This window comes from Carettochelys insculpta, chromosome 1, assembly GCF_033958435.1.
Source record: "Carettochelys insculpta isolate YL-2023 chromosome 1, ASM3395843v1, whole genome shotgun sequence".
NCBI lineage: Eukaryota > Metazoa > Chordata > Testudines > Carettochelyidae > Carettochelys > Carettochelys insculpta.
The window spans coordinates 181,822,109-181,833,000 of record NC_134137.1 but is presented as its reverse complement, the minus strand read 5'-3'; positions in this window follow the sequence as shown (position 1 = coordinate 181,833,000).

Here is a 10,892-nt window from a genome sequence, read left to right as displayed (position 1 = left end):
TCTGCTGGGGGGCTCTTGGGGACTAGCGATGGTGCTGGGCTCTCCCAGCCCACAGATGGTGCAGCTGTATGGAGAGAGGGACAGCATGTCAGTAATGTGGTCAGATGGAGGGGAGGTCTGGCTGCGGCCCACTGCCCTGAGGCCCCCCTATGGGGCCCCCACACCCCCATGGGGCACCAATCCCCCTCCTGAGGCCCCTGCTCCCCCACAGGAGACCAACCCCTCCTGAGGCACCCACCCTCAATAGGCTGGGCATCCTTTCCGATGGCGATGTGTCCGGGGATCTCTCACGCAGGTGGGCCTTCCCAGCCCATGGTGCGTGGCCCCTGGGTGCTGTCCAGCACTGATTAGCTGTCACCCTGTGTGCAGCTTGCGGCTCTGTCTGCTGGGGGTGGGTGCTGGGTATTGCTGGTGGGCTACCACAGGGTGGCACATACCATAGTGGGCTGGCATGTGTGTGGCCCGGGACCACTTGTCCTGTGTGCGGCCAGCTGGCCAGTGTGTCACCCCCCCACTCTACAAAGCAGGTGCGCACTCCACCATGTTTGTACCAGAGAGTCCCTTGGCGGTGTCCAGGGATGCCCAGCTACCAGTCGCACAGCTGGACAAGTGGGAGGTGATGTAGATGGCAAGGTCCCCCTCCTTGCTCAGCCACTCGGTTGTGCCCTCACCCTCCTGGGTCCCTGGTCCTGGCTGCCCCTCCGCCTCTGGCTGCAGCTCATCAGCAGATATGTCCAGGAGCACCAGGGGTGGGGAGCTGTTCCAGGGCCCCAGGATGCCCCAGAGCTCCTGGAAGTAGGGGCAGGTGACTGGGGCTACGCCAGAGCAGCTGGCCTGGTTCCTGGTCCTGGCATAGCCCTGCCACAGCTCCTTCACCTTCAAGTGTACCTGTTCTGCAGTAAGCTCCGGGTGGTCCCTGGTGAGGAGGCCCTAGCCAGGTGGCCAAAGGATGAGGCATTGCGCTGCTTCACCCCCATCTCATGGAGGACCTCCTCCTCCTTGCAGAGGCCTAGGAGGTCCTGCAGCTCTGTCTGCCCTGCCACACCCTCATGAGAGTGCATGGCCTCCCTCCCATGCAGTGTTGTCCATGCCATAAATGCCATGCTCCTGCTTCGGGTTGTCTGCATCGGGGACCTGGACGCCATCGTCGGGGGTTTCTCCTTGTGGGGGTTCCCGAACTGCTTCGGTGCCCTGGATGGAACGCGCATCCCCATCCACACCCCACCACACTGCACCAGCCACTATATCAAATGGAAGGGCTACCACTCGGTGATCTTCCAGGCCCTGGTGGACCACAAAGGCCAGTTCATGGACATCTTTGTGGGCTGGTCGTGGCAAACCCACAATGCTAGGATCTTCTGCAATTTTGGCCTGTGCCAGCGTATGGAAGCCGGCACCTTCATCCCCCAGCGGGAGATGCCACTGGGGACAGCACCATGCTGCTATATATGGTTGCGGATGCGTCATACCCCCTACTGCCGTGGCTGATGTGGTTCTATACTGGTCACCTTGACCCCAGCCGGGAGGCCTTCAACACCTTCCTCAACCAAACCCAGCATGTGGCCAAGCAGGCCTTCGGGTGCCTCAAAGGGCAGTGGTGGTGCCTCCTTGCTTGCCTCGAGATGGGGGTGCGCAATGTCCCACAAGTGGTGGGCTCCTGCTGCATCCTCCACAGCATTGTGGAGGGTAAAGGGGGTCCCTAAAAGCAGGGATGGGCGGCTGAGGCCGCTGTGGGGTTCAAGCAGCCAGCCACTGTCACCCAGTTGCCAGGCGAACTGTGACGGGGTCCGGATCTGGGAGGACCTCCAGGTAAGCCTTGCTGGGGTAAGCCTGGGCCGCACTGACCACCCCCCGATGGCCACCCCTCACTTTCCCCCCCACGTATCCAACCTCCCACCACGTGTACCACCACCACCACCATACCCATGACAATCTCTGGCGACACCTGGCTCCCCGTGGCCTGGCTGGACAACCTCAAGGGAATGTCTATGATGAGGTCGCCCTCATCTCTGTACCACTCCCGGGTGGTGTCTGCCCCCTGGCTTGGGCTGGCTGGTCCTTGTTCCTCCAGCTCCTCCAGCTTGGGCTGGTCAGGAGCACTGGGCGTGGGCAGCTGGGCGTCCCAGGGTCCCAGGGTGGAGCAGAGCTCCTGATAGTAGGGGCTGGTGAAGAGACCTGCCCCTGGTTGCCTGGCCTCGTCCTGGACGCGGGCATAGCCCTGCCAGAGCTCCTTAACTTTGCTCCAGACTTGCTCTGGGGTCTGCCCCGGGTGGCATTGGCTGGTCACTCCACAGGCCAGGTGGGTGAAGGGGGCAGCGTTCCTCCTCTTGACCCCCATCACCCGGAGGACCTCCTCCTCCTTCCAGAGGCCCAGGAGGTGTCTAAGTTGGGGTCCATCCAGGAGGATCCCCTTTTCTTCTTTTCCGGGACAGGCTCCTGGGATCCCTGTGAGGGCTCAGAGGCAGGGCCCTGGGGCTCAGGGGGCTGCCAGGTGCGGCCATGTGGCCTGGGTTGTTGTCGGGGGTAGCTGAGCAGGCTTGCTGTTAGGAGCTCATGTGCTTGCAGATTGCCTGGGCTCAGCTTCCTGCCATGGGATTTCTGGGTCCGTGAGGCTTTAAGAGCGGCCAGTCGCATGGGTCATAGAGCTCCGCTCTGCAGGGCAGGGCTTCTCCACACTCTGGCTGGGCACCGTCGTGGAGGACTCTTCTTTTGAAAGAGTGGGCCATGAAACATCTACACGTGCCTTAGACGTTGTTTTTCTACAGGGGGTGCTCTTGCCACTATGGGATCAGGGTCCAGCATTCGATGTCTGACCTGCGCTCCTCTGATTTCCAATCGAAAGAGTGCATGGCACGTGTAGACGCTCCCTCTGTTCTTTTGAAAGAGGGACGTTCTTTTTGAAATACTGTGCACATGTAGACAGAGCCTTTGTGAGCGTGTGAAACGACTAATCTTTAATGACTGTTCAGTAATAAAAGTCTTAACACTGATAACTCTTTCATGCTCACTGTTAAATCTTTAATATCTCTTTATGGTAGACCAGTGTAGAGCTTGCCACAAGCACTTGTCAGCATGTAGCTAGATTAAACTGAGGCTTGTATATCACAGGCCTGAGAGGGGGCTGTGTGGAACTCCACTATACCAGGAGTAAGACCAAGAATAATCTAATGGAATGGGCATTGGGAGTGGGTTGAGATTCAGAAAAAAATTGGCTCTATTTCCTGCTCTTTCTCTATTTCTACTGGACCAGCTGTGTGGTCATATGTAAGTGTTTTCTCTTCTCTGTGCCTCCTTTTCCACCCACACTTTGTGCAGATTATAAACTCTTTGGGGCAGGGGATAAGAACACAAGAACGACCACACTGGGTCAGACCAAAGGTCCATCCAGCCCAGTGTCCTGTCTGATGACAGTGGCCAATGCCAGATGCCCCACAGGAAGTGAACTGAATAGGTAATGATCAAGCGCTCTCTCTCTCCTGCCATCCATCTCCAGCCTCTGACAAACAGAGGCAATGGACACCATTCCTTACCCATCCTGGCTAATAGCCATTAATGGACCTATCTGCTGTGAATTTTTCTAGCTCTCTTTTAAACCCTGTTATAGTACTAGCCTTTACAGCTTCCTCTGGCAAGGAGTTTCACAGATTGACTGTGTGTTGTGTGAAGAAGAACTTCCCTTTGTTTGTTTTAATCTTGCTGCCCATTAATTTCATTTGGTGTCCTCTAGTTCTTATGTTATGGGAACAAGTAAATAAACTTTTCCTTATTTACTTTCTCCACAGCACTCAGCATTTTATATACCTCTATTATATCCCCCTTTACTCTCCTCTTTTCTAAGCTGAAGAGCCCTAGTCTCTTTCATCTCTCTTCATTTGGGACCCGTTCCAAACCCCTAATCATTTTAGTTGCCCTTTTCTGAACCTTTTCTAATGCCAATAGATCTTTTTTGAGATGAGGAGACCACATCTGCACACAGTATTCAAGATGCAGGCATGCCAGGGTTTTATATAAGAGCAATAGGGTATTCGCCATCTTATTCTCTATCCCTTTTTTGATGATTCCTAACATTCTGTTTGCTTTTTGACTGTCACTGCACACTGTGTGGGTGTTTTCATAGAGCTATCCAGAATGACTCCAAGATCTCTCCTGATTCGTCATCATCATCAACAACCATAATGTCTTCCTCACTATTTCTTTCCATCTTTCCCTGTCCAGTGCGGAGTGGCTTAGTTTCTGTAGACTAGCTCCGCACCAATCTGCTATATCATCTATCCATTCTGGGTGGGGTCTGCCTCTCCTGTTTGAACTGTCCATTCTGCCAAATACTAGGGTCTTGACTTTTGGTTCATCAGTCATTCTGTAGATATGCCCAAATAGCTGTAACTTGCACTGTATAACTTTCTGCAGTAGATTCTCTTTCAGCTGTATCTTCCTGTATAATTCCTCGTTGGTGACCTGCATCCATCCTATTCTCAGGATCTTTCTATAACAACTCCTCTTGAATGCCAATATCCTTCTCTTCAAATTGTTCCTTATCACCACGTCTCACATCTGTACAACATGCTGCTGAATACAAACATTTTCAAGATGCTCAACTTCATTCCTAAGGTAATCACTTTGTTTTTACAGTTCTTATACATTGCCTTGAAACTTGCTCTTGCTTTTGCTATTCTAGTCACTATTTCCTTCATCATACATCATTTTTCTCTCCAGATACATGAACTTCTCTATGGTCTCTAGTTTGATTCTGTCTGCACTGATCTTCCTTCCTATTTCCTTATTTCCAAATACCATTGTTTTTGTTTTATCAATGTTCATAATCAGGAATGCCAGAGGCGGGGCCTGGGCCTTATTAAAAAGTTGCCTCCAAACAAAGTGGAGTCTTCTGGCTGGGCCCTTGTGAGCAGGAGCTGAAAGGCCCATGCCAGACATCCAGACTGGCCAGACCAACCTGCCAGCTGCCCTGACCAAACCACAGGGCTACAACCTGCCTTTGGCATGGTACCTGGAGTTCCAAGATCCATCTAAGGCTATGTCACTAGCATGGATCTTGTCCATTCCTTAAGTGCCTTCCCTTCTTTCTGCTCTATATTACACAGTCAGTGTATTTCCTGAACCATACTTTCTCTGCCATATTTGATCATCTCTCCCATGATCTTATCATTTCCAAGGCTCTTGTTGTTCTTTAGTCATTTCACTGCTCTTTATACTTCTTCCTTCAAAATATTGGTCTCATTCTTAATGCTCAACGGTCAGTCAGTTCAATGCTCTTCAGTCAGTCTCACTGAGACATTTGGGTCCAACTGTGCTTTGTACAGATTGGTGCAATATCTCATCCATTGCTGCACAACCGTTTCCTTGTTCATGAGCACCTCGTTGTTCTCGTCTTTGATTGCCATCTGCTTCGGCTGCCACTTACGATTAATATTCCTAATCATCTTGTACACCTCTTTGGTCTTACCTCTCTATATCTTCACAATGCTCCTTTAATCATTTCACCTTATCCATTCTGGCCACTTTTCTTACCTCATTGCATTTCACTTTATATTGCTGTTCTGTCCTTTTGGAATATCCCTTCTGATTTTGAACGCTCTCTTCTCTTACATCAACTTCAGTGTCTCCTGCATAATCCACTTCTTATTGATCTCTTCTTCTGGAACTGTCTGCTCATTTGCCTCTTCTATTGCAGTGGCTGTCCCTGCAACTCTCTTATCTAGGTCTTTCTCTGTGCCCACATTCCTGATCTCTTCGAGCACTGCTCTGTATGCATCCCTATTTCTTCCTCGCCTAGCCTCGCCACATCTCTTCTTTTCTTAAACGGTCTTATACTTTCTCTTGAGTTTCATCTTGATGTTCATGATCACTGGACTGTGGTCCAAGTCTGTATCCGCTCCTTGGAAAGTTTCTCCATATCCAAACCTTCCCATGACTCTCTCTTAACCTTCGTTATCTGTTCCAACCTTCGCATTCCAATCTCCTCTGATGATCAACACATCTCCCTTTGGTATCTCCTCCAGCATCTTTGTCAAGTCTTTATAGAATAGCCAATCTCTTCCTCCGTACTGTCCGACGTGGGTGCATACACCCAAATGACTGAGATGTTGAACACTTTTGCTTAGAATCTCGCTACCATCATTCTCGCACTCACTGGTTTGTATCCTAACAATGCTCCTTTAGCTCTTTTGCTAAGAAGGAATCTGACTGCTGCCTCATGCTTCTTTTCATTCCCTGACCAAATGACTTTGCAACTGCACATATCTCCTGATGCCATCCAAAGCATCTCTGCCAGTCCAAGAGTATCGCATCAGTATCTCTCCATCTCCTTTTGAAGCAGTTCTATCTTCTCGCTTGCCCACAGTGTTTGGACATTCCACATTCCAATCGATGGTATATGTGTTAGTTGCAATTTTCTTTCGGTATCCAATTTATCAACCCAATCCCGATCACTCAATTGATATCGTGGACCTTGTTTATCCAGATGATGTCCGAGCCGGCATCTTTTATCAGTTAGTCATAATGGCACCAGATTTCATTCATATTGTCGTCTTACGATCAGTGCATCATCACTCATCTGACCAAACCTCCTCCTTTATCCAGACTTGGGACTGGCATGGAACCCCTTGGGGCTTCATGGCGGAGTTCCAGTAATGTCACAAGAGAATACATGCAGATTCAAGAAGTTCAAAATTATGATTCACACATCAGCCATATTACACTTCTCTATTAAGCCAGAAGAGTTGCCACAAATAGAAAATACTCTACATTTGCACTAGTGACCAGGGTTAGGGCTGCTGTGGGAACCATAACTTTGACCTTCTTAATTTCTTGTTCATGTCAAATCTCAACCAGAACATGTGCTGCAGGGTCTTTTTGTATTTTATATAGCCTATATTTTCACAGTTGTTTAGAGGGACTTTTATTTTGTTTGGCATGACATTTAAGATTTGTCTAGAATTTATAAGCAAAAGTTCTGTGGTTCCATAGGTGTTGGAATGAGGGATTCAAGGGTTGCTGCAGCACACCCTGGCTTGAAATAGTTTCTATTACAGTAAACCCCCCGAAATGCACGACTTCAAGTTGCATTTAACTTGCATTAACGCAAGTTAAGCGCGACTCAAAGCCGCTTTGTGTCTGTCTGCCCACCCAGCTCCCCCAGCTGGGGGAAGCTGGGCAGGTAGCTGTGGAGGTGTGGCTTCTCCCCAGCTTCACCCAGCTGAGAGAAGCCATGCCGCAGCTGTCTACGTGGCACAGCTTCTCCCAGCTGGGGGAAGCCGGGGAGAAGATGTGCCTACCTCCCAGAGTGATGGGGATCTGGGAATCAGCCACTCCCCATCAGCTGGAGCCAGGAAACTGACCAGTGATGAAGCCCTGGAGCCAGAAAACTGACCAGGACTGGTGCCCTTGTCAGTTTCCCGGCTCCACCCCCCCCCCACCTCCACCCCCCGCATTGTGTGGGAAATCTGACTTACAAAGGGGTTGTGAGAATGCAACCCTCACGTAATCCAGGGGTCTACTGTATATTAAGAATTTCCAGGTTGGTACAACAGCTGTCAGCACCCCTACTATAAAAATTGTTCCACACATTAACAATTTAAATGGTAGAAATTAACCATTCAAACAACGAGTTAAGAAAGAGTGAATTTATGCAGTGTGCGTAACCCCTCTGATCAATGCTAACTTGAGCCTGTGCTGCAAAGGGAACAATATAGGCCTCCTCAGAGGTGCAAAATGGGGGAAGGCTTGTCTTTCCCTGCCATGTCTCCCTCACACCCCTGCCCCCATCCCTCCTACTTCTGCTTCAACCTCATCCTGACTTTAGCTCACTCTGAAATGCTTTCTTGCGGTCAGGGTTCCTACAGACAGTGTGCAGAGCCCTCTGAGTATAAACTAAAACAAAGAGGCTCAGGTGCCTGAATTATCAGAGAACGCATTGTATTTCCCTGTCAGTATGTATGTGTCACACTTCTCTCTTATTGTAGCTTTCCTCAGAGTTAGCAATGCCCATCCGACCTTTTTCTTGTTTCCTTCTCTATCTTTCTGGCTTTGTTTATAACTGAAATGTTACCCAAGATATGATCAGTAGTGAAGCTGTGGCTACTTACTTTGCCTGTGCTGAAGTTATCAGGCTTCTTTGTGATCAAAAAGTGAATAAGCAATGTATACAGGGGATGGAAGCACGTTGCTTCTGCCCTCACCATCTTGTATAACATTCTTATAAAAGAGTACATACGTAAGCCAAAATGCTTGTGTGTATTTTGTAATGCCTGAAAAACAACAGTGATAGAAAATACTGTAAACAATATGGCAATGACCTACATGCTGAAATAGGATTAACCCCACTGATTTTCTTATTGGCCTCTCAAAAAGGGTCTTTTGATATTTGGCTCACCAACCACTTTCTGCAAGACTAGTGAATGCACTCAATTACGTTTTGCACCTGGTAAGGAAAGTAGCTGTTTGGCTCTGGGCTAGAGGTGGTGGAGCTTAGCTTTAATAAGTAGGTTGAAGGACTTCAAGGGAGAGATAGCAGGTGAGATTAAGTTCTCTGGCTAAGAGAAGTCTAGGGTTAGAGATATGGACAAGATACAACAGGGCAGCGTAAGTTCCTTCAAAGGAAGCCCTGAGACAGGATCTGTCAGAGAAAGAATTCACTAACCCGGAAGGACAGAAGGACTATTCAGGCTAGTTTGAACATTTGTTTGGAGTTATGATGTGCAGGAAGAGGTCTGAATTTAAGAGAGCTAAAACACAGAAGACATGCGGTCTTAGACCGCTTGTGTGATGCCCTTCCTAGCGATGTAGGCATCATTGCCCTTCTGCCCTTGGTCTCAAAATCAGCATCTGAGGCCTCCCATGTAGCTGTTCCATGCTGATGAGAGGTCTCCGGTTGCCATCACTTAACCTCCCCCAATGAGTGGTGATATCTATCTTGGTGGGAGAACATTTCTCATCAGCATAGCACTGTCCACATTGGTGCTTTTGTCACTGAAACTTATTTTGGTCAGGGGCAAGATTTTCCCACCCCGACCCACAAAAATGTTAGTGTAGACCTAGCCTTAAACACAATCCTTCAGAGCTCCTCTTAATATGTGGTGCACAGGTTCCTGCATTAACTGCTTCTGGGATAATGTAGCAGGAAGGCAAGGAACACAGTCTGAATAGAGGAATTTTTTTTAAACCACAGTCACTTTATTCTGAAGCACTTGAGAGTTACAAATCTTTGAAAACAACAATCCAGAGACTGAGATGGACTTCCTGATCTGATCTCACTCTCCCCGAGTCTCGGATTTGCCAACAGTCCAAGCTGGAAGCTGGGCAGAGGCTGTTCTGCTCACTCTCTCCTGCACATTTCTCGAATTTGTGGCAATGGTTAATCCTCCTGCAAGGAACTTTGTTTATGCTTCCAAGTTTAAAATGCTGCCATGGCTGCACTTGAACACAGCAATGTGGTCAAAGCAGCTGGAGTGAACTCCACTCCCAAGAGCTCTGGGAGCCTGTTTACAGTAACACTTTGCAGTTTTGTAACTTGCAGCACTCAAGGTGTTTTTTCTACATCCCCGAGTAAAAAAACAAAATGCAGTAACTTGCCAGTGTTGACAAACCCTCTCTCAGGACCACGTGATTCAGGATAACTGAGAAGCTTCCCCCCCAACCCTCATCTTTTGTCATATTTGCCTCACCTGTGTGCCCAGGTTCAGTAATAACATTATTCCAGCAATTGGAAGACAACGCCAGAGTGATTGGCCTCAGGTTGTGGTATTAATGGCTTCTCAATGAGTTGGCAAATTCCTTCCCTGGGCTGAATAACTATCTGACATGCAGAACGGTGCTGCGCTAAGGCAACTTTAAACATGTGTTTACCTTTTAATACAAAATGAAATTCATGATTTATGTGCAGATAAACATTACTGGATTTACAATGTCACTGCTGGCACTGGACTACACTCAAAAGGGGTCTTGGCCCAGCTCACTCACTTGTGCTGTGACAGGAACGGCTAGTTTCTCTACAGTCCTCTGCTTCTCCCCACCAACATTTGCTTCTCTCCCCTGGCCAGCTATGGCTTCTCTCTACACTGCTGGCTGTACCTACTGCCTCCTCTCCACTGCTTCCCTGACTTGCTGCTTTCTCCTTTCTTCTGGCTGAGGAGTCCTCTCTGCCCCCATCACCAGCAGGCAGCAGGAGCCCAATAGGAGCCCTTAGCTGCCGCTGCTCCAGGTTGGTGGCCCTCCAGCTTTAAGCTTCCCCGGGACAGGACCCCCCTTTCCCTGACACTCTCAGGAAGTGGGGAGCTGGAGAAGCTGGAGGCAGCTCCCTTGCAGAAACACCTCCTCCATTGTAAGCATTACTGCCAGGTAAGTAGAACTGGATGGGGTTCTGGGGGACAGGGCTGCTCTGTGCTCCTTCCACTGTCCTTGCCCCTGTGACTTCACTGGCTCAACACTGTCCCATCTGGGCCTGGGGGCAAGGCATTGGTGAGTGGGTTTGTGCAGGTGGGAGGCACTGTCAAGTGGAGAGTGCGGTGTTACACCCCCCTATTTTGATGGAAATATGTTTTTGAATATGAATATGCTGAATTTGAAGATACTTTGTGAAAAATGGGCCATGTAACTTATCCTTGAAGCCCTTCTAATCCCTGAATGTGTACATGACATTTGTGTGAATGTATCATTTCTTGTATGTGAAGTTAGTATTATGAAGTATAAACCCATTTAAATATCTAGATGAGCTAGTGAAGGCTGTTAGCAGTACTCGGACAACTTAATGGCCCACTATGCAAGACAATGATCTGTGAATAGTCTTGTTTTTCCTATCTCCTGGACTATGCTTGGTTCTGCCCAGATACATGACCATGCTACTTGATGCTAGCCTTGATACTGAATTTTGAACTTTT